Here is a 10000-nt window from a genome sequence, read left to right as displayed (position 1 = left end):
TCCCACCCACAATCCCTCCTCCTGCGGGGATGGAGAACCAGGGGCCTGGGTGACATCCTCATGCGGGGATGGGGTACCAGGAGGCCGGGGAACATTTTCAACACTTTGGGGCATTTTTAAACACTTTGCTCTTTTTCCCCCTCTCCCAACCAGGGGGCCTGGGGAGCCTCCTCCTGCGGGGATGGGGAACCAGGGGCCTGGGGAACATTTTCAACACTTTGGGGCATTTTTAAACACTTTGCTCTTTTTCCCCCTCTCCCAACCAGGGGGCCTGGGGAGCCTCCTCCTGCGGGGATGGGGAACCAGGGGCCTGGGGAACATTTTCAACACTTTGGGGCATTTTTAAACACTTTGCTCTTTTCCCCCCTCTCCCAACCAGGGGGCCTGGGGAGCCTCCTCCTGCGGGGATGGGGAACCAGGGGCCTGGGGAACATTTTCAACACTTTGGGGCATTTTTAAACACTTTGCTCTTTTTCCCCCTCTCCCAACCAGGGGGCCTGGGGAGCCTCCTCCTGCGGGGATGGGGAACCAGGGGCCTGGGGAACATTTTCAACACTTTGGGGCATTTTTAAACACTTTGGTCTTTTTCCCCCCTCTCCCAACCAGGGGGCCTGGGGAGCCTCCTCCTGCGGGGATGGGGAACCAGGGGCCTGGGGAACATTTTCAACACTTTGGGGCATTTTTAAACACTTTGCTCTTTTTCCCCCTCTCCCAACCAGGGGGCCTGGGGAGCCTCCTCCTGCGGGGATGGGGAACCAGGGGCCTGGGGAACATTTTCAACACTTTGGGGCATTTTTAAACACTTTGCTCTTTTCCCCCCTCTCCCAACCAGGGGGCCTGGGGAGCCTCCTCCTGCGGGGATGGGGAACCAGGGGCCTGGGGAACATTTTCAACACTTTGGGGCATTTTTAAACACTTTGGTCTTTTTCCCCCTCTCCCAACCAGGGGGCCTGGGGAGCCTCCTCCTGCGGGGATGGGGAACCAGGGGCCTGGGGAACATTTTCAACACTTTGGGGCATTTTTAAACACTTTGGTCTTTTTCCCCCCTCTCCCAACCAGGGGGCCTGGGGAGCCTCCTCCTGCGGGGATGGGGAACCAGGGGCCTGGGGAACATTTTCAACACTTTGGGGCATTTTTAAACACTTTGCTCTTTTTCCCCCTCTCCCAACCAGGGGGCCTGGGGAGCCTCCTCCTGCGGGGATGGGGAACCAGGGGCCTGGGGAACATTTTCAACACTTTGGGGCATTTTTAAACACTTTGCTCTTTTTCCCCCTCTCCCAACCAGGGGGCCTGGGGAGCCTCCTCCTGCGGGGATGGGGAACCAGGGGCCTGGGGAACATTTTCAACACTTTGGGGCATTTTTAAACACTTTGGTCTTTTTCCCCCTCTCCCAACCAGGGGGCCTGGGGAGCCTCCTCCCGCGGGCATGGAGAACCAGGGGGCCTGGGGAGCCTCCTCCTGCGGTGATGGAGAACCAGGGGCCTGGGGAGCCTCCTCCTGCGGGGATGGGGAACCAGGGGGCCTGGGGAGCCTCCTCCTGCGGGCATGGAGAACCAGGGGGCCTGGGGAGCCTCCTCCTGCGGGGATGGGGAACCAGGGGGCCTGGGGAGCCTCCTCCTGCGGGGATGGAGAACCAGGGGGCCTGGGGAGCCTCCTCCTGCGGTCATGGAGAACCAGGGGGCCTGGGGAGCCTCCTCCTGCGGGCATGGAGAACCAGGGGCCTGGGGAGCCTCCTCCTGCGGGGATGGAGAACCAGGGGGCCTGGGGAGCCTCCTCCTGCGGGCATGGAGAACCAGGGGGCCTGGGGAGCCTCCTCCTGCGGGCATGGAGAACCAGGGGGCCTGGGGAGCCTCCTCCTGCGGGCATGGAGAACCAGGGGGCCTGGGGAGCCTCCTCCTGCGGGGATGGGGAACCAGGGGCCTGGGGAGCCTCCTCCTGCGGGGATGGAGAACCAAGGGGCCTGGGGAGCCTCCTCCTGCGGGCATGGAGAACATGGGGGCCTGGGGAGCCTCCTCCTGCGGGCATGGAGAACCAGGGGCCTGGGGAGCCTCCTCCTGCGGGGATGGAGAACCAGGGGGCCTGGGGAGCCTCCTCCTGCGGGGATGGAGAACCAGGGGGCCTGGGGAGCCTCCTCCTGCGGGGATGGAGAACCAGGGGGCCTGGGGAGCCTCCTACTGCGGGGATGGAGAACCAGGGGCCTGGGGAGCCTCCTCCTGCGGGGATGGAGAACCAGGGGGCCTGGGGAGCCTCCTCCTGCGGGGATGGAGAACCAGGGGGCCTGGGGAGCCTCCTCCTGCGGGGATGGAGAACCAGGGGCCTGGGGAGCCTCCTCCTGCGGGCATGGAGAACCAGGGGGCCTGGGGAGCCTCCTCCTGCGGGGATGGGGAACCAGGGGGCCTGGGGAGCCTCCTCCTGCACCAGGGGGCCTGGGGAGCCTCCTCCTGCGGGGATGGGGAACCAGGGGGCCTGGGGAGCCTCCTCCTGCGGTGATGGGGAACCATGGGGCCTGGGGAGCCTCCTCCTGCGGGGATGGGGAACCAGGGGGCCTGGGGAGCCTCCTCCTGCGGGGATGGGGAACCAGGGGCCTGGGGAGCCTCCTCCTGCGGTGATGGGGAACCATGGGGCCTGGGGAGCCTCCTCCTGCGGGGATGGGGAACCAGGGGGCCTGGGGAGCCTCCTCCTGCGGGGATGGGGAACCAGGGGCCTGGGGAGCCTCCTCCTGCACCAGGGGGCCTGGGGAGCCTCCTCCTGCGGGGATGGGGAACCAGGGGGCCTGGGGAGCCTCCTCCTGCGGGGATGGGGAACCAGGGGCCTGGGGAACATTTTCAACACTTTGGGGCATTTCACAAGCGCTTCCCTCGCTTACGGCCACACCACCCTGAATGAGCCCGATCTCGTCTGATCTCGGAAGCCAAGCAGGGTCGGGCCCAGTTAGTACTTGGATGGGAGACCGCCTGGGAATACTGGGTGCTGTAAGCATTTTTTTTTGCCATTATTTGTGGGTAGAAAAGTGAGAAAAGTGACCTAAAATAGAACCGGGACTAGCAGGCAGTTCCCCCCACCAGGCGGCGGCATTTGGGGCATTATTTGTGGGTCAGAAAGTGAGAAAAGTGACCTAAAATAGAACCGGGACTAGGCGGCAGTTCCCCCCACCAGGCGGCGGCATTTGGGGCATTATTTGTGGGTAAGAAAGTGAGAAAAGTGACCTAAAATAGAACCGGGACTAGGCGGCAGTTCCCCCCACCAGGCGGCGGCATTTGGGGCATTATTTGTGGGTCAGAAAGTGAGAAAAGTGACCTAAAATAGAACCGGGACTAGGCGGCAGTTCCCCCCACCAGGCGGCGGCATTTGGGGCATTATTTGTGGGTCAGAAAGTGAGAAAAGTGACCTAAAATAGAACCGGGACTAGGCGGCAGTTCCCCCCACCAGGCGGCGGCATTTGGGGCATTATTTGTGGGTAAGAAAGTGAGAAAAGTGACCTAAAATAGAACCGGGACTAGGCGGCAGTTCCCCCCACCAGGCGGCGGCATTTGGGGCATTATTTGTGGGTAAGAAAGTGAGAAAAGTGACCTAAAATAGAACCGGGACTAGGCGGCAGTTCCCCCCACCAGGCGGCGGCATTTGGGGCATTATTTGTGGGTCAGAAAGTGAGAAAAGTGACCTAAAATAGAACCGGGACTAGGCGGCAGTTCCCCCCACCAGGCGGCGGCATTTGGGGCATTATTTGTGGGTCAGAAAGTGAGAAAAGTGACCTAAAATAGAACCGGGACTAGGCGGCAGTTCCCCCCACCAGGCGGCGGCATTTGGGGCATTATTTGTGGGTCAGAAAGTGAGAAAAGTGACCTAAAATAGAACCGGGACTAGGCGGCAGTTCCCCCCACCAGGCGGCGGCATTTGGGGCATTATTTGTGGGTCAGAAAGTGAGAAAAGTGACCTAAAATAGAACCGGGACTAGGCGGCAGTTCCCCCCACCAGGCGGCGGCATTTGGGGCATTATTTGTGGGTCAGAAAGTGAGAAAAGTGACCTAAAATAGAACCGGGACTAGGCGGCAGTTCCCCCCACCAGGCGGCGGCATTTGGGGCATTATTTGTGGGTAAGAAAGTGAGAAAAGTGACCTAAAATAGAACCGGGACTAGGCGGCAGTTCCCCCCACCAGGCGGCGGCATTTGGGGCATTATTTGTGGGTAAGAAAGTGAGAAAAGTGACCTAAAATAGAACCGGGACTAGGCGGCAGTTCCCCCCACCAGGCGGCGGCATTTGGGGCATTATTTGTGGGTCAGAAAGTGAGAAAAGTGACCTAAAATAGAACCGGGACTAGGCGGCAGTTCCCCCCACCAGGCGGCGGCATTTGGGGCATTATTTGTGGGTCAGAAAGTGAGAAAAGTGACCTAAAATAGAACCGGGACTAGGCGGCAGTTCCCCCCACCAGGCGGCGGCATTTGGGGCATTATTTGTGGGTCAGAAAGTGAGAAAAGTGACCTAAAATAGAACCGGGACTAGGCGGCAGTTCCCCCCACCAGGCGGCGGCATTTGGGGCATTATTTGTGGGTAAGAAAGTGAGAAAAGTGACCTAAAATAGAACCGGGACTAGGCGGCAGTTCCCCCCACCAGGCGGCGGCATTTGGGGCATTATTTGTGGGTCAGAAAGTGAGAAAAGTGACCTAAAATAGAACCGGGACTAGGCGGCAGTTCCCCCACCAGATGGCGGCATTTGGGGACCCGTAGTGTGGGCAGAAAACTCACCAAAGTGACTTAAAATAGAACCGGTGCAGGCGGCATGTTCCCCCACCAGATGGCGGCATTTGGGGACCCGTAGTGTGGGTAGAAAACTCACCAAAGTGACTTAAAATAGAACCGGTGCAGGCGGCATGTTCCCCCACCAGATGGCGGCATTTGGGGAGCCGTAGTGTGGGCAGAAAACTCACCAAAGTGACTTAAAATAGAACCGGTGCAGGCGGCATGTTCCCCCACCAGATGGCGGCATTTGGGGACCCGTAGTGTGGGCAGAAAACTCACCAAAGTGACTTAAAATAGAACCGGTGCAGGCGGCATGTTCCCCCACCAGATGGCGGCATTTGGGGACCCGTAGTGTGGGCAGAAAACTCACCAAAGTGACTTAAAATAGAACCGGTGCAGGCGGCATGTTCCCCCACCAGATGGCGGCATTTGGGGAGCCGTAGTGTGGGCAGAAAACTCACCAAAGTGACTTAAAATAGAACCGGTGCAGGCGGCATGTTCCCCCACCAGATGGCGGCATTTGGGGACCCGTAGTGTGGGCAGAAAACTCACCAAAGTGACTTAAAATAGAACCGGTGCAGGCGGCATGTTCCCCCACCAGATGGCGGCATTTGGGGACCTGCAGTGTGGGTAGAAAACTCACCAAAGTGTCCTAAAATAGAACCGGGACCAGGGGGCATGTTCCCCCACCAGGCGGCGGGCTTGGGGGGCTTGGTTTGCGGGTAGAAAACTCACCAAAGTGTCCTAAAATAGAACCGGGACCAGGGGGCATCTTCCCCCACCAGGCGGCGGGCTTGGGGGGCTTGGTTTGCGGGTAGAAAACTCACCAAAGTGTCCTAAAATAGAACCGGGACCAGGGGGCATGTTCCCCCACCAGGCGGCGGGCTTGGGGGGCTTGGTTTGCGGGTAGAAAACTCACCAAAGTGTCCTAAAATAGAACCAGGACCAGGGGGCATGTTCCCCCACCAGGCGGCGGGCTTGGGGGGCTTGGTTTGCGGGTAGAAAACTCACCAAAGTATCGGCAAAATAGAACCAGGGAAGGGGGGGATGTCGGTCACAAGGTGCCCGAGTCAGAGAACCAGGAAAACGGACATAAATCCAGAAAACCTCGGTGTCTGACTGCTCCTCAAAAAGTGGTCTTTTTGATGTCACGAGCGCAACCACCTAGAGGTTAATGGGGAGGGATGGTGTGAGCGCAAACGGATTTTTCCTAAGTGTGACTGCTCCTCAAAAAGTGGTCTTTTTGATGTCACGAGCGCAACCACCTAGAGGTTAATGGGGAGGGATGGTGTGAGCGCAAACGGATTTTTCCCAAGTGTGACTGCTCCTCAAAAAGTGGTCTTTTTGATGTCACGAGCGCAACCACCTAGAGGTTAATAGGGAGCGAGTACAACAGGGGAGGGAGTGAATGGGCTCGGACTGTGGCCGAGCCTGGTGCCTCAAAATCGGACAAGGTTGGACTGGAAGCCCGCTGAGAACTCTGGTTCTTTTGCCAGACGAAACGAATTTTTTCCGAGTGTGACTGCTCTGCAAAAAGTGGTCTTTTTGATGTCACGAGCGCAACCACCTAGAGGTTAATGGGGAGGGATGGTGTGAGCGCAAACGGATTTTTCCCAAGTGTGACTGCTCCTCAAAAAGTGGTCTTTTTGATGTCACGAGCGCAACCACCTAGAGGTTAATAGGGAGCGAGTACAACAGGGGAGGGAGTGAATGGGCTCGGACTGTGGCCGAGCCTGGTGCCTCAAAATCGGACAAGGTTGGACTGGAAGCCCGCTGAGAACTCTGGTTCTTTTGCCAGACGAAACGAATTTTTTCCGAGTGTGACTGCTCTGCAAAAAGTGGTCTTTTTGATGTCACGAGCGCAACCACCTAGAGGTTAATGGGGAGGGAGTGGAAAAAACGACAAAGTGTTGAGCTCCGGACCGGGATGGCGGGCGACTCGAGCGGTCATGCCCGACTTTGAGACACTTTGTCGCGGTCATGCGAGCGACCTCCACTGCTCCCCGGAGGTGCCCCGGACCGGGTTGGCGGGTGACTCGAGCGGTCGTGCCCGACTTTGAGACACTTTGTCGCGGTCATGCGGGCGTCCTCCGCCGGTCCCCGGAGGTGCCCCGGACCGGGTTGGCGGGTGACTCGAGCGGTCATGCCCGACTTTGAGACACTTTGTCGCGGTCATGCGGGCGTCCTCCGCCGGTCCCCGGAGGTGCCCCGGACCGGGTTGGCGGGTGACTCGAGCGGTCGTGCCCGACTTTGAGACACTTTGTCGCGGTCATGCGGGCGTCCTCCGCCGGTCCCCGGAGGTGCCCCGGACCGGGTTGGCGGGTGACTCGAGCGGTCGTGCCCGACTTTGAGACACTTTGTCGCGGTCATGCGGGCGTCCTCCGCCGGTCCCCGGAGGTGCCCCGGACCGGGTTGGCGGGTGACTCGAGCGGTCATGCCCGACTTTGAGACACTTTGTCGCGGTCATGCGGGCCTCCTCCGCCGGTCCCTGGAGGTGCCCCGGACCGGGTTGGCGGGTGACTCGAACGGTCATGCCCGACTTTGAGACACTTTGTCGCGGTCATGCGGGCGTCCTCCGCCGGTCCCTGGAGGTGCCCCGGACCGGGTTGGCGGGTGACTCGAGCGGTCGTGCCCGACTTTGAGACACTTTGTCGCGGTCATGCGAGCGACCTCCGCCGGTCCCCGGAGGTTCCCCGGACCGGGTTGGCGGGTGACTCGAACGGTCGTGCCCGACTTTGAGACACTTTGTCGCGGTCATGCGGGCGTCCTCCGCCGGTCCCTGGAGGTGCCCCGGACCGGGTTGGCGGGTGACTCGAGCGGTCGTGCCCGACTTTGAGACACTTTGTCGCGGTCATGCGGGCGTCCTCCGCCGGTCCCTGGAGGTGCCCCGGACCGGGTTGGCGGGTGACTCGAGCGGTCATGCCCGACTTTGAGACACTTTGTCGCGGTCATGCGGGCGTCCTCCGCCGGTCCCTGGAGGTGCCCCGGAAAGGGTTGGCGGGTGACTCGAGCGGTCATGCCCGACTTTGAGACACTTTGTCGCGGTCATGCGGGCGTCCTCCGCCGGTCCCTGGAGGTGCCCCGGACCGGGTTGGCGGGTGACTCGAGCGGTCGTGCCCGACTTTGAGACACTTTGTCGCGGTCATGCGGGCGTCCTCCGCCGGTCCCTGGAGGTGCCCCGGACCGGGTTGGCGGGTGACTCGAGCGGTCATGCCCGACTTTGAGACACTTTGCCGCGGTCATGCGGGCGACCTCCGCCGGTCCCTGGAGGTGCCCCGGACCGGGTTGGCGGGTGACTCGAGCGGTCGTGCCCGACTTTGAGACACTTTGCCGCGGTCATGCGGGCGACCTCCGCCGGTCCCTGGATGGCGGGCTCCAGTGAGGTCGGCGGGGGAAGGCTCGGGCTGAGGCCGACTTCGGTGCCTCAAAGTCGGACAAGGTTGGATTGGAAGTCCGCTGTGTTGAGGACCAGTGGCATTCGGCGGTGGAACGCTCAGAACTTGGCCGACATCGGTGCCTCAACGTCGGACAAGGTTGGAGTGGATGACCGCTGATAACTCTGGTTCTTTTGCCAGACGAAAGAAATTTTTCCCGAGTGTGACTGCTCTGAAAAAAGTGGTCTTTTTGATGTCACGAGCGCAACCACCTAGAGGTTAATAGGGAGGCACCATAACAGGAGAGGGAGTGAAAAGGCTCGGAGGGTGGCCGAGCCTGGTGCCTCAAAATCGGACAAGGTTGGAGTGGATGACCGCTGAAAACTCTGGTTCTTTTGCCAGACGAAAGAAATTTTTCCCGAGTGTGACTGCTCTGAAAAAAGTGGTCTTTTTGATGTCACGAGCGCAACCACCTAGAGGTTAATAGGGAGGCACCATAACAGGAGAGGGAGTGAAAAGGCTCGGAGGGTGGCCGAGCCTGGTGCCTCAAAATCGGACAAGGTTGGAGTGGATGACCGCTGAAAACTCTGGTTCTTTTGCCAGACGAAATAAATTTTTCCCGAGTGTGACTGCTCTGCAAAAAGTGGTCTTTTTGATGTCACGAGCGCAACCACCTAGAGGTTAATAGGGAGGCACCATAACAGGAGAGGGAGTGAAAAGGCTCGGAGGGTGGCCGAGCCTGGTGCCTCAAAATCGGACAAGGTTGGAGTGGATGACCGCTGAAAACTCTGGTTCTTTTGCCAGACGAAATAAATTTTTTCCGAGTGTGACTGCTCCTCAAAAAGTGGTCTTTTTGATGTCACGAGCGCAACCACCTAGAGGTTAATAGGGAGGCACCATAACAGGAGAGGGAGTGAAAAGGCTCGGAGGGTGGCCGAGCCTGGTGCCTCAAAGTCGGACAAGGTTGGAGTGGATGACCGCTGAAAACTCTGGTTCTTTTGCCAGACGAAAGAAATTTTTTCCGAGTGTGACTGCTCTGCAAAAAGTGGTCTTTTTGATGTCACGAGCGCAACCACCTAGAGGTTAATAGGGAGGCACCATAACAGGAGAGGGAGTGAAAAGGCTCGGAGGGTGGCCGAGCCTGGTGCCTCAAAATCGGACAAGGTTGGAGTGGATGACCGCTGAAAACTCTGGTTCTTTTGCCTGACGAAAGAAATTTTTTCCGAGTGTGACTGCTCTGCAAAAAGTGGTCTTTTTGATGTCACGAGCGCAACCACCTAGAGGTTAATAGGGAGGCACCATAACAGGAGAGGGAGTGAAAAGGCTCGGAGGGTGGCCGAGCCTGGTGCCTCAAAATCGGACAAGGTTGGAGTGGATGACCGCTGAAAACTCTGGTTCTTTTGCCAGACGAAATACATTTTTTCCGAGTGTGACTGCTCTGCAAAAAGTGGTCTTTTTGATGTCACGAGCGCAACCACCTAGAGGTTAATAGGGAGGCACCATAACAGGAGAGGGAGTGAAAAGGCTCGGAGGGTGGCCGAGCCTGGTGCCTCAAAGTCGGACAAGGTTGGAGTGGATGACCGCTGAGAACTCTGGTTCTTTTGCCTGACGAAAGAAATTTTTTCCGAGTGTGACTGCTCTGCAAAAAGTGGTCTTTTTGATGTCACGAGCGCAACCACCTAGAGGTTAATAGGGAGGCACCATAACAGGAGAGGGAGTGAAAAGGCTCGGAGGGTGGCCGAGCCTGGTGCCTCAAAGTCGGACAAGGTTGGAGTGGATGGCCGCGGAGAACTCTGGTTCTTTTGCCTGACGAAAGAAATTTTTTCCGAGTGTGACTGCTCTGCAAAAAGTGGTCTTTTTGATGTCACGAGCGCAACCACCTAGAGGT

General features: G+C 58.8%; 1 non-coding gene across 1 annotated transcript; it reads left to right on the top strand.

Moving 5' to 3' along the window:
- Window positions 1-2860: 2860 nt before the first annotated feature.
- Window positions 2861-2979, top strand: LOC148058413 (5S ribosomal RNA). Its single transcript, XR_015709875.1, has one exon. It is a non-coding gene; the product is annotated as a 5S ribosomal RNA (ribosomal RNA).
- Window positions 2980-10000: the final 7021 nt, after the last annotated feature.

The sequence above is a fragment of the Callionymus lyra genome, unplaced genomic scaffold, assembly GCF_982586985.1.
Source record: "Callionymus lyra unplaced genomic scaffold, fCalLyr1.hap1.1 HAP1_SCAFFOLD_83, whole genome shotgun sequence".
NCBI lineage: Eukaryota > Metazoa > Chordata > Actinopteri > Syngnathiformes > Callionymidae > Callionymus > Callionymus lyra.
Note: the sequence above shows the minus strand (reverse complement) of the source record. Positions and strands in the feature narration are given on the sequence as shown.